This window comes from Salarias fasciatus, chromosome 2 (assembly GCF_902148845.1).
Source record: "Salarias fasciatus chromosome 2, fSalaFa1.1, whole genome shotgun sequence".
Classification (NCBI taxonomy): domain Eukaryota; kingdom Metazoa; phylum Chordata; class Actinopteri; order Blenniiformes; family Blenniidae; genus Salarias; species Salarias fasciatus.
In genome coordinates, this window is record NC_043746.1 from 27789873 (window position 1) to 27809425 (window position 19553).

At 41.7% G+C, this 19553-nt stretch overlaps 1 long non-coding RNA gene across 1 annotated transcript; it reads left to right on the forward strand.

The window, feature by feature from the left end:
* Nucleotides 1-17682: 17682 nt before the first annotated feature.
* On the forward strand, nucleotides 17683-19311 carry LOC115400961 (uncharacterized). The gene is made up of 3 exons (XR_003932841.1): nucleotides 17683-17892; nucleotides 18652-18811; nucleotides 19223-19311. It is a non-coding gene; the product is annotated as an uncharacterized LOC115400961 (long non-coding RNA).
* The last annotated feature ends 242 nt before the right edge of the window (nucleotides 19312-19553 follow it).

The following is a 19553-nucleotide window of genomic DNA, read 5'->3' on the forward strand; positions in this document are numbered from 1 at the left end:
GCGCTGATTGTGCAACTCGGTCTGATCAGCCTCTCTCTCTCTCTCTCTCTCTCTCTCCCTCTCTCTCTCTCTCTCTCTCTCTCTCTCTCTCTCTCTCTCTCTCTCTCTCTCTCTCTCTCTCTCTCTCTCTCTCTCTCTCTCCTCTCTCTCTCTCTCTCTCTCTCTCTCCTCTTTTCTTTTTTCCTTGCCCTTCTCATTAATATTCGTGTCCAGACAGCGAATCAAACACTTGTGGCCTGTGAGGGAGAAGTGGACAACACGGTCAGAGAGGGAGGAAGGGGAAAACCACTAAACACTCACACTGCGCACCAAGACCAAGGCGGGAAGACGTCTGCAGAAGCATTTGGAGCATATGGACAAAAAGCGCAAGAAAAAAAAAAAGAGAGAAACCCTTTGCCCTCAAATAGATATGAGATGAAATCTGACTTAGTTTAAGAAAGTAATTTAACATTCTAATTGTGCATTAATTGGAGTTTTTTTTTAATAAATGAAATAAGAATAAATATAATAAATAAAAAATAAACCTGAAGGCTGTCCTCTCTCTGGAATTATCTCTGTTCCGCAGTTAAAACATGAACGTGTTTTCTTCAACATCTGCTTGCTTGGTGCGGTCAGTGAGTAATTCCTTAGAGACCTGAGCAGATTAAGACTCCATTTACCAGATGTTTCAAATGAAAACACATCATTTTGGAGTTTTTGTTTCAGGAAAACTTTGCGTTTACACTTAACTTTTCAAAACAACATCGTTTACGCAAAATTTTAGAAATAATGAAAACGAAGTGTTCAGCATTTTGGGCCACTAGTGGGTGCTGTTGGCTGTTTCTGTAATGAAACCAGCGAAGAACAATCCAGCCTAATATTGACAACGGGAGAACAGACATTCGTATGGACAGACGACAAGTTGGACTGTTATTACGGTGACTGTCAACTCCAAAACTACCAAGCCCAGGAGGATCTGGACTGGAAGTCATGGTATTTCGGAGGAAAACATTACTGTTGATCCACATAACCCTAACCCTATTACAGCAAAGGAATTTCCAGCAGAAACAGTTAAATAGTGACGATATGAGCATTTTATGCAGTACATTCAGTGCCGGGAACATTTAGTATAGAGACTATTGTTCTTGTTCGTCACTTCATGAATCAGCAAAAGGCGAAGCTTAGCTTTAAAAGTAACCAGCTTGTAAATTCACCTGGTTAATTTTCCAACACAGCAACAGAATGAATAAAGATTCAGTCATTTATTTACTGAGTGAAGTCCAGCAGTTTCAGCTCCACTGTCACTGCTCTCATTTGATTGTCCGCCACTTACATTCGGATCATTTAAAGTCAACCGCGGCGTGATGAAAATGCACTTGAAGCCCTCCTCCATCCGCTGCTTATGAATAAATGGCGTCATTGTGTCAGGATGAACCTTTGGCCTGTAAGAGATAGCCCTGAGAAGAGGGTCCGACCCCCCCCACCGGGGACGCTCTGGATTAAACAGCATTCATCATCGCTCTGTGTGTGTGCGTGCGTGTGTGCGTGTGTGTGTGTGTGTGTGTGTGTGTGTGTGTGTGTGTGTGTGTGTGTGTGTGTGTGTGTGCCTCAAACACTGATGCAACCAGCTCCTGTCATCATTCAAAGCTGCGGCCCTGAGACGTCCGTCTGTCTACAAGCCTCCTGTGTGTGTGTGTGTGTGTGTGTGTGTGTGTGTGTGTGTGTGTAGTGAAATTATACGTGTACACAGACTGAACAGTGTGTCAATGAACAATGATTTTACCTGAAACGACCTTTTCGCCGCCTCTTCCTCCGACATGAAGCGTCGATTGTTCTCTCAGGACTGTGGTGGACTGCAGAACGTGCGTGTCCCATTCAGGACGCGCCCGTTTGATCGCAGGATGAAAGACGCCGGTGAACTGTCTAATCCAGTCTAATCCGAGCCGCGGTGACAGAGAATCAGCTGGACGTCTGTTTGTCCTCAACCACTGCATCTCTGCAACTTCACCAAATAATTCACCAAACAAGTGTTGACTTGAGTTGATAATCTACTTAAAAAATAAATCCTCAGAGTGATCAAAGAACCGTCAGACAGACAAAAAAAACATCAGTTTGTGTTTAAAGTCAAACGTGGCAGAAGAAGGGTTGAAGATAGAGAGAGAGAGAGAGAGTGTGTGTGTTTGTGTGTTAGTAGCCAGACTGACCGTCTCATTGTTTAAATATAGTCTGTAACTAAAACACACAGGAAACCTTCCAGCTTGATTATATATGTTGGTGCTGCACCTGCCAGAAAACCAGAGACAGTCTGATGGTGTAAAAATGAGTGTGAGCTGATCACAGCTGAGAAAACACACACTTTAGACGGTTTAACTACACACCCCGAGCTCTTCCACCTCTGGAGGAAACCTGTCCCACGTTTCCCACATTTCTCCTCACTGCCTTCCACACGCAATGCAGAAATCCCAAACTGCTGGGAAATGTGAATAAAAGCACCTGCTTTCCTGTATCCAGACCAAATGACTGAAATCCATTTAGGAAAAAATGGAAATTCTCTTCAAAATTCTGTGTCAAAGACAAACATCTGTACTGCTGATTTTCAACTGGTGAGAAAAAAATGGGGCCACCGGAACATTGTCAGTGAGTCATGAGCCATAAAACAAGTTCAAATTAAAAAATAAAAACAACGTAGCCTCGTCTAATAACACTCCCGGTGATAATAACATCTCTCCCTGCAGAAGAAAACCTATAGATGATGAAAACATGTGTTTGTCTGGTGGGATGGCGGCTCGAGAAGACACAGAGTCATCAAAACCTGAAGACATTTAAAAACTACATTTAATGAGCGAACAAGCTTTTTTCAAATTTATGCATGAAATCATATTTGAGTGTGTTTTTAAAAAGTTTGGCTTAGTCATTCTCAGGTTCAAATTGCACAAAATTTTAATGAAAGTATTTAAAAATTGCATTTTTTGTTTTCATATTTCACATATTTTACTTGAGGTTTCAAGGATCCAAGGCAGATTCCACCTGGACAGGAGAGACGTCACCTTCTCTTGTGAGGTGACAGTACAAACCACTCTCACCATAATGATCGCTGCGTATTCTGTAACACATGTGCATACACACAGCGGGTTAGCAATCACTGGTAATGACGGGACGCTAAACAGTGTTTTACTGTTTCCCCAGCAGATTGTTTGCAAATCCGTGAATAAATGAGCGAAAGCAGCATTTTCCTGTGTGCTCAGATTAGCCGTGTTGATTCTGTGGGCAGTGAAATGTGTGTGTGTGTGTGTGTGTGTGTGGAGTGTGTGTGGGGACAGGCAGAAAAACATTAGTGCAGGCATGTGTCGGGCAGGTGTGAGAGGATAATTCCTCCCAGGTGACGGCGGCGGGGCGAAGGGTGAGGCTCGCCGCCTCGGGCAGAGGTGTAATTGCTTGTTGAAGCTGTCATGTTCACATCACATTATTTTTCAGCTGGCAGGATAAACAGAAACGACAGCGAGGGGGTGACTGGAGGTTAGACGCTCGGCTCCTCGCCGCCTTTTCCAAACCAAATATCTCCCGTAAAACCTTTGGAATCATCTGCCTGTCGTCTTCTCCACCACTTAGTTCAAAGGGATGGCTCCAGCTGACGAGACAGAGGTCAAAGGTCGACAGGACAAACACGGAGAGATGCAAGCATTTTGCACACAGCAGCGGGAATACAAGAGTTCACGGGCAAAATGGCACACACACACACACACACACGCACAAGGAGAAGATGCCAGCTTGCTCTCAGGTGTGCACTACAACAAAGTCCTGATAAACTTTTTTACTGAGAGTAAAGAAAGTAGATGTTTTGAAGAGTGAAGCTGATTTTTAATACGTGTTGGCGCTCTCGTACTTGAATAACACAGTAGCTAGAAGACATTTTTTGACATTACACTGTATTTTGCAACAGAAAGTTCAGTTAAAACTGACTATAGGCTGAGATTTTAGTCATTTTCATCACCTGTACTTTGTGTCGCAACAAAGAAAAACTCTAAAATTTAGATTTAAAGGTTATTATGGCACAGTTTTACCAGTCGAGCTCACTCAAGATGGAACCGGGCCACATGGGAACTAAAATGACTTTGACACATTAATTATAGGAATAGTTTTCTTTTTTAACTAGAAACAGGAAGGCTTGATATTCATTTATTTAATATTCTGAGCATTGATCTCATTACTGTAGTTATCAACAATCCTCATAGATTTAAACACTTTGAAGATCTAGTTTGATGAGGAGAAAATGAGATATTTAATGTGCCCATTTACAGTGAGTTATCAGTGTTTTTCACCTTACATGAACCACTCAATTGTACACAATGTCTCTGAGAAGCATCGACAGTAAATACCTTCTATAATCTTCCGGCACGGTGAGACTTGACATCATTTATTCAACAAAGCTTCTGCTTGAGGTGATGCTTGTGTGTCGCCTCTCCTCCTTCCTTATACAGTCCTGAGTTTGAGGGAACGTTACGCACAGCTTACTCTTCAGTGACGTGAAGTGAACCGCTGGAACATGACAAGAAAGATGAAGATAAACACGCCGTCTGTCTCGGCTTGTTTGGATTTCACGGCTTTCACTAGAAAACTTCATAAATTCACCTCGGTGTCTTTGTGTTTTTACAGACCAGGAGCACTCAGAGGTGCAGTGTGTGTGTGTGTGTGTGTGTGTGTGTGTGTGTGTGTGTGTGAGAGAGAGAGAGAGAGCAAACGCAGAAAAGCAGTGAGACTCTCGGCTGCTGTGTTTGGACACATATTTGGGTGGGGATTAAAGAGAGCTCAGCACAGTGAGATGGTAAGAAAACTCTCTGGAGGAACTTCTTTATGGAAGAAGACAAAATGAAATCCAGGTGAAAACTGAAGGAACACAAACACAGTCGTCAATAAAGACTTTTGTGTGTGTGTGTGTGTGTGTGTGTGTGTGTGTGTGTGAAAGCAGCACATGTTTATTCATGTCCTGTTTTGAGGTATTTTTTGACAGTGATTCCAGATGATGTTGATGTTGTGTAATTTATGTTATTTCATGTTTTACAGTATATTAGGCCAATTCTAAAAACCCATTCTGCTCACATCCATGTTCCACAAGCACGGCTGACTGCGCACAAACATTATCAGGAAGAATGCAGCATTAAACTGAATGAAAGAAGAGGAAAAAAATCACTGAATAAAGATGCTGATTAACATGAAACATCAGAGTCTCCACAGTCTGAAATTGGTCCAAAAAAAGAAGTAGATCACAGATCTCAGGTATGGCTCCAGGCTGTGACTCGTCCAGCTGTTAAAATCTGATTTGCACACGACAAAGAAAATCTTTCTGTGGAGCCGACCTGAAAACCTGCCAGATGAACTTACATATCTGAAATGCTTCTGTATTTGTTTGCCAGTGTTTGGCTTCACTTTAATGCTGAAACGGTGAAGCAGAATTCTTTTGACGCCACATCAGCCTCGTCCACCAGATTAACGGTTAGATTAAAGGTTCAAACCAGCTCAGTCTTCAGCTGCTGCTAATTAATGAAAGACATTTCATCACCTGGCTCTCCAGAACTTTTGTGTGTGAATTTTGTTCGAAAAGAGTTTTTGAGATGAGATACTTTAAAACAACTTCCGTGGAATCAACACATGATGAGAAAAACACCAGTTTGTGTTGGAGGAACTGTGGACCACACACACAAACATTCTGGGAGGGAATTCAAGCAGAAATAAGAGCAATTCAGGGGCTTGATTTAGTCATTGATCCACGGCATTATGATTATTTCATTATTCATTATTTCATCATCATATTTCAAACTGACATGATGAAAATTGAAGGATTTTTTTTTTCCTCTTTTCAATTTTAATTTAAGCAAATTAAGTAAAAAGAAATATTGAGGTGTATAGGGTGCATTTCACAACTTTTAGTGTCCTATTTTAATGTCTGCTGTACCTGCGGGAGTCGATGATGCTGCGATCTGGTTTCTGTGTAAAATCTTGGACCGTGTTCTTTGTTTTATTTTTATTCCAGACCCACTACTTTGCTTGAAATGTTCAAACATGTGGCGGAAGGCGCGTTATATATACATACATAAGTTAAGTATAGAAAAAGTTGTATATAATTTGGATTTTGGAATAAAAAGATGTTCAAAAAAAGAAGAGTTTTTTGTATGGATGGATCATTTGAAGTAGAGGGTGAAACAGAAGCACATTTAATTCATATATTAAAAAAATAAACAATAAAAAAAAAATCTTGCAGATCACAGAATCGAACACTGAGACACTAGAAAGAAACACAGAACCAACCACCAGGTGAAGTGGATCACACTCTTAACGGTGAAACATTTCAATAAGCAGCGATGACATGAGGAGAAGTCAAGGATTCTGGAACCAGATACAGAATCTCAACATGTGTTCTGGGACATCATCTCCAATATTGTTTTTTTTTTCTTCTCATTTCAGATTTGTTTGTTTTACCGTTCCCGATCGATTTAGCAACTTTCTCCACCAACACGTCCAACTCCATGTTAATGCCTCACAGGTACTCAGGATCCTCTCGCTCCATGGTGTGTAAACAAACATGGAAGAGATGCAACTGAAAGTAAAAAGGTCTTCAGGGAGGATCTTAAGTCTGTATCATGGGTGAAGTCCAAACACACACGTCTGAGATAAAATGACTAAAGTTCTGAATTTGTCTTTGGTTCATGAAGAGTTGACCTGTCCAGGTGAACCTCTCTTCACTCAGGATTTTTATTAAAATATGTCTTTAAGTTCAAAGATGAAACACAGACACCCCCTCGCTCATTAGAACTTATTTTCTAAGAGCTGTAGATTCTTGTTGCCAGAGGCTGAAAAAAGCTCCCAATGACAGGAAAACCATCCTCACGGATAAAATCAGCTGCATTCCCCCTTTTGAAATGATTCTTATCTTCGCGTTGTCAGTCTAAAGTGATATAAATCACCTTTTTTTTCCTTTTTCAGTAGAAGAAAATCCAAGTTCACTCAGGGTGTAAACACACCACAACAAACAGCAACATGAAATGAAACCTGAATGCGATCAGATCACGACAGCCGTCCCGCTGTGGAGACACACTCAGCTGAGAACTTGCCTTTGATTTCAGAACAATAAAAAAAAAAATCCCTGTTTTCCATCAAATGAAGACAGACAGTAAACTCCAGCGTCTCATGTGTCCTGACCCGGTGCCTGTCAGCTCTGGCTTTGTTGACAATGTCGACAAACTGTCTGCTTGCCTGCAATTAGAGAGGCGGTTTGGGTTTACGGAGGAGTCAAAAGTGTAGAGAAAACAACTGTGTCCGGTGCCTCAAATGACAAGAAGGAGCAGAAAGTGAACCCGAAAGCCTGATTTCTAAAGTTTCTTTTAAAATTCAGTGTTATATACCAGAAGAAATCTGTCACACACACACCAACTAAAGTCACATTTCTTTAAATTCCAACACAGAAAGACAAGTTAAAACCAACTCGCACTCAAACCAGAGACCCCGCTGTTTATCCACCTCCCTGTTCATCAAAAATAAAGGAAGAACCACAAGATGGAGCAGGAAGTGGAGTCTGAAAGGAGTTAAAAGAATCAGCTTTCCTTAAATACTAATGCAAAGTTAAAGTGTGTGGATGGAAAGACCCTCCGTACTTTTCATAGCTCATCAGCTAATTCAAAAACTGCAAATCTCCACAGTAATTATTCAGTTTCAATGTAAAGCTTCACAAGAAGTCTAGAATTTCACCAGCATTACAGAAAAAGTGACTTCAATTAATTTCATTCATGGACTCCAAACGCCCATTTAATGTATATATTTTCTCTTGAAAATATATAAACAGGGCCAGAATATGTGTGAGCTGAGGTTCTCACATTACTTTTACTTTTAAATTGATTTATGTGACATTTAGATTCAGTAATTTGTCCAATCTGCTGTTGAAGTTAAATCAGTCTCTGATTTATCATCAGGGGGCCCACAGTCTTTGAAATGATGTTTTACGTATTTATTTCTTGGCTTTGTTTCCTCTTATGTCATGAAAAAATACTTGGGATTGTTGTTAAAACCTCCTATGCAAATAAATTTCCCTTCCTTTGTGATGATATCCTAAATCTTTTCAAATGAAGTCTTTCCTCGGTTTTTTTCCCTGGTGGTGACTTCTCTCTGTCAGCTGCTGTGCTGGTTCCTCCTTCTGATCGTACTCCTGCCAAGATGGATGGAAATAAGCCCCAGTGAACAGATGTGTTTGAGATGTTATCCCAGAACAGCTTGATGAACTGAATCGTCCCACCATGAACTGTGTCACCCGTCAGAGCGCCTGGACAAGATATTTCATGTTGGAAATGTTAGAAATGTTTCCCTGTGTGAAAATTAACTTCTTCTGTGTGTGGGCTGAAGAAAACATTCTGCAGTTCTACCCCCAGGAAAGACATGATCCTTCTTGAATGTGGGGGTAAAGGAGAGCATCGAATGGAAAAATGCACAAAAAACTTAAACGCAAGTGCTTCAAATTAGAAAGAAGTTCATTTCAGTTTAGTTCCATTGTGATGGGGATGATTACAGCAGGGTACAACATGACAAATTCTATAAAGACAGAAGCAGTGATGGGAATAAAGCGGAGCTGGGATGAGAGGAGGAAAACATCTGGAGCACTGCTGTGATTTTGGACACGACAGAGAGCAACAGACCAACAAGCAGAGTTTAGAAACAAACGTTAAGGTTGGAGAAGGGCGATGAGAGGGTGAGCAGAGGAAGAAGAGAGGAAAATGTGCTTCTCTGCAGCTTCTTCAGAGTTCCCATGATCCTCTGGGCTGTGTCTCTGATTAGTGGACTTGCCGTGTCGTGGTTGGTTTGCAGTTGTGTTGTTCTCTTTCCATTTTTTTGGATGCTGGATTACAAGGCGCTCCCTCAGATTTAATTTTTTTTAATAACTTGGTCCTGCTTTTAAACTTCTGCACAGCCCTCTCCCTGACTGATCAGTGTGACCCTTGGTCCTGTCCTCGGTCTGAACCCAGATTGTCTAGACCTCCTGGTGAGCATCCGAGGTCTTCCCAGAACGTCTGGGTTTAGACTGAGATTGCAGTTGCTCACAGCTGAACGTCAGTAATGAACTGACTTCTGAAACCAAAAGTAATGTACAACCACCAATGCACATGACACAGTTTTTCAATGGGACCCATTATGTCTGTGCAAAGCTCTCACATGAACTGTGAGAGAAGAGAAGCCCATTGGATAGAATGAGGTCTGTCAGAGGTTTAAACCTGCAGCAGCTCAACTCAGAAAACACTCCAACGAAGCCTGAGTCCGACTGAACTGCCTCCATAAGAGGAGCCTGGTAGATCTGAGTGCAGAGTTTGTCGTCTGCTTGTCTAACTGTTGTTAAAAGAATGAAAAAATGTCAATTCCATAAACTGTTGGTAGGAATTGAAGCCAGTTTCGATTCTTCACTAACCTGCAAAAACATTCTACATGATGAGAGAGAGAGAGACCAGAGTTACCTGTAAACATGAGGATAAGAAGAGTCAGCAGGTGGGAACATATCAGATCACCAGATCACCTCCTCTCTCACTGATAGGACAACTTTATGTTGGTGATTCTCTCTTTTCTTTATTGGACTGCCAGTGTCAAGTTGTTACATAAAAACACGACTTTAGTTAACCACTGCTAATACTCAGGAGGAGTCTTACAAAAAAATGCTAATGTCTCTGTGTTCCTGCAGCACGAAGATGTTCATTAAAATACTGCAAATTACATGTAATTGGTGTCATCTCTGCCAGACACCACAGGATAATGTCTGTATTTGCCAAGTTGTTGTTTCAGCCTTCCCTCTAACCTCAAACATGCCTGAACCTTCCTTCTTTTGTTGTCAGGGTTTGAGTTTTGTGTTTTATTTGAACTCTGACTCCCTGGGTTCCCCTCCTCATGTCTGATTGCTGCTCCCTGTCCTGATCTCTTTCATCCGTGTCTCAGTGTGTGATCGTCGCTGCCTGGTGCGTTGAGTTTATAATGTTCTGTGCCTGTGTGTTCTGGTTGCCGATCTGTCTACATTTACTGTGTGTCTAAGTCACTTGTGTCTCTGTCGTTCGGTGCTGCAGCATCTGTTGTGATTCCCTGCTCCCCGTTCTGCAGGTTTTCTTTGTGGACTTTGCTCCTTTTGTGAACTGTTGAGCTTTATCAGTTCCAATGGATAGTCTGAGTTTTGACTTTAACTGCAGTGGCGCCTGGCATTTGGGTCATCCTGATTTCTGGGATGTTTAAAAAATGATTTTTATGCCATGATTCATCCTAGAAATGAAGAAAAAGCAGTTGATTTTCCCTCTCAGTCAATGGCAACCACATGCCCCTGTCTGTCTGTGTTTGACTGAAGAGATCTGGATCTACGATTTATTGAATCAAGCTGATTATCACTGATTAGAAAATAATTGTGGCGATGTGATGCTCACCATGTAAAATCAACGTTTATTTCATGTTTCCTCTGTGAGTCATTGGATCCTGTGTGCGCTCATCAAGCTGTGAACTGTCTCCGCAGCAGCTGTGTCTGTTTGGATTTATTTCATTCAAATGTCATCAAATGGATCCTTCACTCTCCAAAATCTGAAGGCAGTGAACAAAACCTCCAATCGGCCTTTTTTCCGCCATTCTGTTCGGTTACAGAGTAACAACATCTGCGTCTTGTTTAAAAGGACCTTTCAGTCAGTGCTGTCAGTTTCCATTGTTAAAGCTTAAAGCTCAGTGGAGACTACAGCGAGCTCCACATTCCATCAGTGCATGAGGAGAAACTGAAATAGAGGAAAAACCAGACTCGTGTTTGATATTTCTGGAGTTAGAACAGTTGCTCAATAAAGCATGGACTCTCATTGTGATATGATCAAAGTCTCAGTTCATCGTGTTTACCTGAAGTTTGACACCCGGTCAGTTCTGCACAGATCACTTTACTAGGTCTAAATTTGATGGTGATTTTGTGCAATGAGTTTCTGACTCTGAAATACAAATTTCTATGGGGCAAACCTTTTTATACTCATTTCTTGCAAATAATCTGAGGAAGATCTGACTGTGCAATTTGTGGTTTATTTAACACAATCTCTTTTTTTTCCCTCAAGAAGTTAGACTTTACAAATAAATGCAAACTATAGTCAAAACAAGCATTTCCATTCTCATCCGCTAACCGAAGCTCTCAATCTTTAACATTCCTGACTTTTTTTCTGCTGCACACAAACCGCAGCGCCTCGGAGTTAATCCAGAAAGATGGAGGCGTCTTCTCCAATCCTGGCTTTCTTTGCTGACATTTAGAGAAACAATTTGAGAAACAAAAAGCTTCAACGCCAACTGTCAGTCTGAGACTTCCCCACTGAAAAACACCACCATCCTCATGAAAAGGCCTCAGGTGCATCTGTGTGTGTGTGTGTGTGTGTGTGTGTGTGTGTGTGTGTGTGTGTGTGTGTGTGTGTGTGTGTATGCGTTGACTTAAGTTAAAATTGGGGACAATTTTCAGAATACACACCAGTTGTTTGGGGTCGGCTTTGCAATTGGGGACAAAATTTACCGTCCCCAATTAGATTTCATTATATTTGTATTCTACAGACTCCAACATGCATTTCTATCTTAAAATCATCACTGACCCCAAAAATGTGTTTTCTTTGATTTTGTGTATGAGTGTGTGTGCCCCCCCCACCACCACCCACTCAATCTGTGTATAATTTGGATCTGCCCCTGGTGGAAGTGTAAGGAACTACATAATACGTATGTCCCCATTTTGATGGCGAACACCAGAAAGTGTAAACTCCTGGAGGGAAAAAGAAGTGCTAGCTGGTTTAGTAAATAACTATGATGTCTTTTAACTTGTCAACCAAGCAAAATGCCATTTTAGTTTCATTACAGATCTATGGTTGTTGATGTCACTCCTATTAATTTTTGCCAGTAGACATTTTTTATTGAATACATTTCCTAACAACTACCAGAATTACCCTAGGATTACTGATTTTTTACCAAAAAACAAACAAACAAACAAACAAACAAACAAAAACAAAAAAATTGGCCCAGCTAAAAAGCCTTTTTTTTTCAGGGCCTTCGGTGCCAAAACTTAGGAAGGGAAACCTTCTTCTGGTCAGATACCTTTTTTTCCCATCATTTTGAGGATTTCAGTTATTTAAAAATGAAGGAGCTGATCAGTGCAGAATGAAGTTAATCGAAGTCATGGATGGTACATTCCAAACTTTGGTAATTGAGGCAAAACAAAACCTATGAGGCCACGATGAGCTGCGAAACGGCAACGAGGAAATCAAAACATCATTCAGACATCTTTTACTCTTCAAAAGCTGCAGACACTTCCTCACAGAAGACAGTATGCAAAGAAGTAGAATCGGACACGATGACAGCTACATATTAGGGCCATACAGAACGAGAGGCACAAACAGGAAGTGTTTTTAAAATTTGCATTAGGAATATAGATCAATACCACTGATGGAACAGTAGTTTTTAGGTAGAGATTAAGTTGATGTTTTACAATGTTATGATTGTGTACATGAATTCCATTGTGCATTTTACTGTCAAGAGTGCAGCATATTTGAATCAAAGCAAAGATACTGTAAATACCATGCTAACTGTTGAGCAAAATAGAGATATGTCATAATCATCCAGCCGAAGCTATTTCCGAAGACCACTCATCGGAAAATATCTTAAAAAGTGAAAATAATTAAAAATTTGTGGTTGACTATTTATCAGGTTGATGTCCAGATTCAGGTCAGCTGACAGCTCTGCTGGGCCCAGTGCCCAGACCTCCAAATATTGCTATAATATTTTAATGAATTTAAATTGAGGAGTTTGGATCCAATATTCCACTTTACTCATGTGGAATGGCAAGGATGTATGTAGCTTTTTTCAGTAAATTACTCAGGTGATAAGAGGAGATGGAGTGTGGTACTCATCCTACATGTAACATGGTCTTTGTAAGTGCAGTCTTCCTCATGGTTCTCCTCAGTGTTCCTCTAACTGTCCTTTAGTTCAGCTTCCTGCATGGTCGATGATGAGGATGCTGCATATGCATCTGGATGTCCCTGGTTGAGCATTCAGCTTGCTTCGGTTCAGATGTTTCCGTGGTCTTCTCTGATATGTGAATGTTTACCAGGGCTGAGAGATGAATGACACAGATGAGCTCTGTACTTGGTTTTGATGATGTTGAGATGTGAGAATCCCCTCTCTCAACTTGCACTGCTTAAAAGCCAGTGAGAGACAGTTTCAGCACCTTGCTGATGTTGGAGTAAACATCAGAGTTACTTGCGTTGACTATTTGGACAAAGTTATAAACAGAAGTGGCTCCAAAGCATTTTCCTGCTTTTTTTAAGCACATCTGTGTGCTCACAGTGGTGTCTCTGTCAATTTGAAACTTGTTCTCATATTTCTGTATAATGTTGCAAACTGTAGTGTTGCCACAACTGAGAACACTCCACACACCTTTCCACTCCCTACCTCTCCAACACAGTCATGCCAAGGCCATGGGTCAAAGGTCAACCTCAACAAGACTCCCCCACGCTGAGGTCGTTGGTCCCAGCTTGGTGATATTATAGTTGACATTCTTCCTGGGCGGGATGTGTCTGACGGCATTGTCGTCTGACCTTTGACTCCTATGCGTGAGGAGAAAATCGAGATGTGTTTTTTTTTTTTTTGCCGAAGTCGCTCTCCTGGCCTTGCCGGGGTTGCTGAACACCCCGGCCCACATTTTCCGCTTCATCTTGGTCCGGGCTGTCCGGAGAGGTTGGGGAGAATTCGGCACGGGAGGGAATGGCCAACTGTCGGGGCAGAGTTCGAGAGGTCAAGAGGTCAAGCACACGTTTCACTGAATAACTCTGAAACAATTGGAGCTAGGAGGATGAGGCTTCAATATATCTCTCCTAGGGGATCCCTGGCGTGCCTGTAAGATTTCCTCCCTCTAGCCCCAGCGGAACTGTTTCAGGGGGTCTTGTGAGCCCGTTCTCACAGGAAATTCCAAAAATCGCTTAACGGAGCATCTTTTGCTCACAACTTTTGAAATACTGCACCAAACGAGCTCAAAGTAGAATGGAAATAACCATCTCTACACCCTATTTGTGTGTGTAAGGTGTGGTGGCTGTAGGACAAAAGGAAATAGCGAAAAAATGCAAATTTCTTCATTTTCCATTTTCATAATTTTATTAATAAATCCAAAACGGTGAGAGCTGGCTGGCTCAAACTCTCACAGCTTGTTTGTAGTGACCTCATACACCAGCGTGCCAGCTTTCAGCTCTCCAGCATCTGTAGAAATATGTAAATGGGGCTAAATGTACCATTTTAGGCTAAACAAAAAGCTAAAATCAGCTGTTTACATTCATAGCACCCAAACGGTGATAGCTATCCATCTCAAACTTTCACACCTTGTTTGTCATGACCTTACACACCTTCGGGATAGGGTCAGCCCTCACCAACTTGTAGAAATACTTCAAACAGTGAAAGGGTGCTTTTATTAGCCGTTAGCTGCTAATGCCCACTTTTGACAGTGAATGGTGCTAAAACGGGGGTAACTGACGGGCTCAAAACTTAAGGGGTTGTTTGTGGTGACGTTACGAACCCCAGTGAGCCATTTCAGAGCTCTCAGACCTGGAGAGACCCCAACCTCAACCCTAATCCTGGGTATCGGGGTTTCTTGGCTAACAGTGGCTTTTTACCCGCATTTCGTCAAGCAATTGACTTAGAGGGCTCGAACCAGGACGGGTTCATCGCAGGGGCATGCCCCACCCGACCCCACCACTGGCATGCGCTAAAACTCTCTGAACGGGAACCCCAAGGGCGCTGCGGGGTCGCGTCAACCGTCCCGGGCTAACTCGGAGATGGAGCGACGCACTGCCGAGAGGGGCTGCTCGCTGGAAAGCCCTGCCTGCAACTGGAAGCCAATGAAGGGAGATGAACAGGGGAGTGACATGAGCTCTTTTGGGCTGGTTGAAGACCAGACGTGCTGCTGTATTCTGGATCATCTGAAGAAGTTTGACTGTACATGCAGGGAGACCCGCCAGGAGAGAGTTGCAGTAGTCAGTGCGTGATATCACGAGACCCTGAACCAGAAGCTGTGTGGCCTGTTGGGTCAGGAAGGGTCTGATCTTCCTGATGTTGTCGAGGGCATAACGACAAGACCGAGAAACTGAGGCCACATGAACCTTAAAGGTCAGCTGGTCATCAATCATGACACCCAGGTTTCTGGTTGAGGTGGGGGGAAAAGTAGGCTCGAATGAAGCTGGACACTGATCTGAGGCTGGACAGATGGACAAGCTGGACAGACCATGAGTTCAGTTTTAGACAGATTTAGCTGAAGGTGGCATTCCTTCATCCAGGTGGAGATATCAGCCAGACATGCTGATATCCGAGCTGAGACTGTTGTGTCGTCAGGTGGAAAAGAGAGGAAGAGCTGAGTGTCGTCAGCATAACAGTGGTAGGAGAAGCCATGGGAGCGAATCATTGCACCAAGTGAGGTGGTGTACAGAGAGAAGAGTAAGGGACCAAGCACGGACCCCTGAGGGACCCCTGTTGATGCTGCAGTCTGATCACAGGAGAATTCCTCCACGCTTTGAGATACAAAGATAAAACTCTAGATTATGTTTCGGGGCTGCTGGTACATCCTCCGTGTGAAATTTCAGCTCCCCAGGACACCCCAGAGTGATGCTGAGGTCACAGGTCAAAGGTCAACCTCATCAGAACACCTCCACGGTGAGGCCATGGGTCCTGGCTGGGTGATTTTATAGTTTATCTCTCCCTGAGTGGGATGTGTCTGACAGCGTTGTCGTCTGACCTCTGAAGATGTTGTTTTGTGATTTTTGAACTGAAGAAATTTGTTTAAAAAAAAAAGCATTAGCCCTCATTGGTGGAGTTTTTGGGGAGGCATGAGGGCATACATAGGTTACACATGACAGCGATGGTAGAAACATATGGAGATCTCATAGAATATAAATATGAAGTATTCATGTAGATTTAACTACCAGGTAATATTATGAAAAAAAAAAAAAAATTAAAAACATTATGTATCAGCAAAATTATGTAAAATGCAGCCAGTGAATACTTTTAACTTGGATAATTTAAGTGTTACTTTGCCTTTATATTGTAAGCTTCTCAATGCAGAACCTTAGTTCAGTTTTACTATATTTATTATTGTCAATTTAATTTTCAAATTATTCCAGGTTTTTTTTTGTTAATATGTAATAATTATACTTAAAAAAAAATAATCTCTTTTTTAATGTTATTTTTCTTCTTTCTCAAATATCTATATCCTCCATGTAATATCTGGTCATTAGGCTTATATTAGTCGATTAGTGTTTTTCTCCATTTTATTTTCAGCCATTCTGTCGGCCTCCACTTTAAAGATCTTGTAGATTTTTTTTTCACAGCAGCGCGCGAAACTTTAACATTGCCCCGCCCACATCTCCATTACTCGCGGGAATCCTGCCACAGTCGGACGACACAGTCAGACAGGACCCAGGCAAGGAGTACATGGCTGATGGTAAGTAACATGATTAGCTTTCTACTTTGCTTGATAAATGACACTGTGTCAGGCATGTGGTTTGAGGGCAAGAGGATAAGAGTAAATCATGGAACTAAGGATCTGTGGCTGTGACTGATGAGCTGAACTCAGCTAGCAAACAGTATGCTAACTTCCAGAAGCTAAGCTTGCAATTGAGGCGGGGGAGGGAAGGTGGCTCGTTGTCCACTATTTCAGTTTTTCTGAGAGGACAGCTTGTTCATGGAGGGCTGACTGGAACTTTTATTAGCTAAGCAAGTCACTGCAGCAAACTCAGTGTTTCCTGCAGGATTAAAGTTTGGCTGGGGTGGGGGGGTGGGGGGGTGGGAGTGAAATCCACGAGAGTTGCTGGGGCGGAGCGAAGCCGAGCAGTGCCTGCTGCTCACATGGAGCGTCGAAGCGGCGCAGAGTGCGGCTGCTGCTCCGCACTGCACTGCTAATTGCTGACTCTAACACAACGCTATTTTTTTTTTCTTGTCCGTTGTCCGGGTGCTGCAGAATTTAGTGTGGGCGGGGTGCCCGGACTGAAAAGGTCTGGCGGAAACCAGTATTTGATTCTGACCATCTTTAAGTTTGCAACTGGACTGAACCTGCTACCTCTTTTAATATTGTCATGCTGTGAGGAGCAATATTGGCCTGCTGGTCATGTGTGTGTCTGTGACAGCAGTGGTGCAAACATGGTGATTGCAGAATATCAATACAACATGTTTTCACATTATATTAGGAAGTGATATTAACTTAAAAACATGTTTTTATAGATAAGGTAGCATAAAACACAGCCAAGGACCATATTACTGCACAGTTAGCACTTTAAACATGGATAAGTCAGCTTCACTTTGACTTCGTACTAAAGGCGTTTCAATGCAGGGCTTTTATGTAGTTTTATACTGTTAGTACTAGGAGTTACTGGGGTGGAGCTGTCTGCAGAGGTGCACAATGTACATGTGCACTACTGCAGACAAGTGCATGATGGGCTACAATTAAGAAGTAACCCTGCAACAGGCATGCTGAATATTCAGGTTCAGCTGGAGTGAGAAGTATACAATGATAGCTTTTATTTTGAATTACTTTCTTGTTCTGTTGACACAATACAGTATGCAAAAGAGGTGAGCAGCTCTGCTCAGAGGTTTCCTGCCCATAGAATCATGCTTATGCAGTATTGTGATTAAGCAATATAATAATGTTCTATATTGGTGAAATAACATTTTAAGTTTGGTTTCAAATAGATGTTAATGATGCATATATTCTTCTCAGCTAAACAGATTCAGAGATGGCTGATGGTGGCTGCTGCTCAAAGGAGTCATCCAGAAGGAAGCTGCGAATCATTCCCCAACATGATGCAGAGAAATATATACAACTTCAAGCTGACAAGCCTGGTCTCAGAGAGGCATTTGTGAACTCTCACAAAGGTCAGTCTTTACCTGCCTCAAATGTTTTTCATACACATACTGTATAAAATTTGGTTTTCAAAGTAAATAATACAAATGAAAAGCCTGGCTTTGAGCACTTTGTCTCCATTTCAAATAATCCTCTGATTGGGAAGCTGCATGGACTGTCTTTTTGTGAGCTTCACCTAAATATTAAGGCATCATTGCTTTTTCAACACATAGTGTGTTGGAACTTTCTAAGTTTGACATTATAAATTCTTATTCTGATGGCTGCATGCCCATATGTGGACATCTCTCAACCTCAGATGGTAAAATCTTAACTTTTTCTTTTTACACAAAAAAGGGTTGTCACAGCAGCTTCAATGTAGGGAACATGTTATACGAGGGGGGACCCAAAAGAAACTGGACTGTGGTTATAACTTTTTATTTTTTTATTTTCACATTTAATCAAAACTGTCACCTTCCCAGTCCTCTCCTTCGGCTTGAATCCAAATTATTTTGCCAGCATTTTCAGTGTCAAAAGGATCATAAGGATAACTACAGTGGAGCAACAGGAAGTTATGTACTTCATACTAGTGTAGTGGTGAAAAATGCTATATAAAATAAGTGATAAATACAATAAAGTTAACTTAATGTGCTGGTATATTCTGCAGCAGTGTGAATGTTTCAACAGGTCTCACCTACAAGCTTGCATATGAATTATCTCTAACGTGAAATGTGGTAGACTGATCTGGCAGATACAAACTTTTTTAACATGTATGCATTTATTTCCTCTTAAAGGGCGAGGTGTTTTTGCTTCAAAACCTTTTAGCAAAGGAGATTTCATCGTGGAGTACAGAGGGAAACTTCTTAGTCAAGACAGTCTTTCAGTCATTGAGACCTACAGTGAGACCCAAGCAGCATACCTCTTTGATTTTCAATGGAATGGGAAAATGTGGTGGTAAGTAATGTTAAGTATGACATTGTTGCAGCTATAGTTTACACGAAGGAATCATTAAATATTGGACTGTCCCAATCAACTTTTTTCCTGATCCTGATCCAAGTCACTTATTGTTGAATATCTGCTGATGCCGAGTCCTGGCCCAAAACTTCTATTTTTCCAGCAAATACAGTTGAACACTGCACATGCACAGCAGTTGAATAGTTCTAACAGTACATTAAGATATTATTCCCTGCACCTAAGCTGTTCTATTGTGTTTTTCATTTATATTTTGTACCCCAGGCTCTAAAAGTGACAAAATAGTTTATTTGTGTTTCAGTTTTTCCTATTTAATTACATATACAGCTAATTTTGATCCAAGCAAAAGGTGTCACCACGATCTGATCATTTTAATTTTTGTCCTTTCAATAGCCTTGATGCATCTCTGGAGGACCACTCACTTGGGAGACTAGTCAATGATGAGCACAAGAATCCAAACTGCAAAATGCGGACAGTCCAAGCGGATGGGATACCTCACCTCTGCCTATTTGCAAACAGAGATATTGTACCAGGGGAAGAACTTGCATATGATTATGGTGATTCAGATTGGCCTTGGCGCAGACAGGTATGACATCTCATCACATTACTATGATCTTGTGTAATATGAAGAGGAATAGAACAAGTCAGCCATGACTAATGTTGAACAAAAAGCTCTCATGATGCTGAAATCATGATGCACCATTCTTTCCTTGATATCGAAATC